Below are 1,305 nucleotides of genomic sequence, written 5' to 3' on the forward strand. Positions count from 1 at the left end.
TTCCACGGAGTGGCTGGTGGATTTGAATCACTAACCTCCTGGTTAGCAGTCAAATGCCTTAAGCTCTACACCACCACAGTTCCCTATGGCATATAGATTACTGAAATCAGTGACAGCAATGCCCTAAGGGACAAGATGGTAGACTTCCAACTACTCAGGTATAAGCTGCCTGCACTACCCATGAAGCAGTGTCTTGTTATTTGAAACTGAATTTAGATTTGTGGGACATGAGTAACCAAAATTGATGGCAATCCTTATTTTAAAATGAAAAAGTATAATTGACATTCTAAGGGGATAAAATGATATAAAACAATTGCAAAAACACACATATATATTCTGTTTTGTTCACTGCTGTATCCCTATAAACTTTAATATCTGATTCATAAAAATATAAAAAAGTATATGTGGAATGAATGAATAAGTAAATGAGTAACAGACAATATTAAATGACACCTTTTCAGGTTGAAAAGTTATGAATTATCTTGTTATATTTTTAAAAATATTAAAATGACTAACATTATTCAAGGCTGAGGTTTTTTTTTTATAGAATAATTTTGAAATGATTAAAGCAATTGAGGCATATAATCCCTCATTCAAACACACACAAACACAGACATCATCACGAGTTATTTACACCAAGCAAGAATAAAGACGCTTTTACAGTCATATTTATTTTAATAGGTCAATATTTGGAGGGAAAATATCTGTATCTTTATTTCACAAACATTCATTGAACTAAAGTTTTAAAGTCAATATTGTGGTTTTTAATGATGAAGCTACCTAAAACTCTAAACTCCCTGCCATCAGTTCATTCTGACCCATAGTGACCTTTATTGGGTTTCCAAGGCTGTAAATCTTCACAAAAACAGACTGACTCATCTTACTTCCCCACAGTGATCAAAGAGTTTGAACCACCAATATTTTGTTTACCAGCCAAATGCCTTAACGACTACAAGAGTTCCTCCTACAGTCCTGATAATATAAGATCAATGTTCCACACTTTTCTGTATCTTGAATTTTATCAAAGCATTTAATTAACAGCAGGAAACTGTTCACCACTGACAGCATTACTTAATTTTATTTCTTCATTTACATTTCTAATGTTGTGTTCTAACAAGATGAAATTAGATTTCAATGCTGAAATGAGTCACTTATACTGTTTGTGCTAAACTCCTTTTATAAAATATAAATTTCTAAAATAGTCTCATAAATAAATTCAAACAATAGAAGACTGGTCTACTGTGAATATTTTCTATAACCAGATAAATATCTTAACATTCATTCAATTTTAGTACAATGCATAAT

This window comes from Orycteropus afer, unplaced genomic scaffold (assembly GCF_000298275.1).
Source record: "Orycteropus afer afer isolate SDZICR_OR568_19922 unplaced genomic scaffold, OryAfe1.0 scaffold00812, whole genome shotgun sequence".
In the NCBI taxonomy this organism is placed as follows: Eukaryota; Metazoa; Chordata; class Mammalia; order Tubulidentata; family Orycteropodidae; genus Orycteropus; species Orycteropus afer.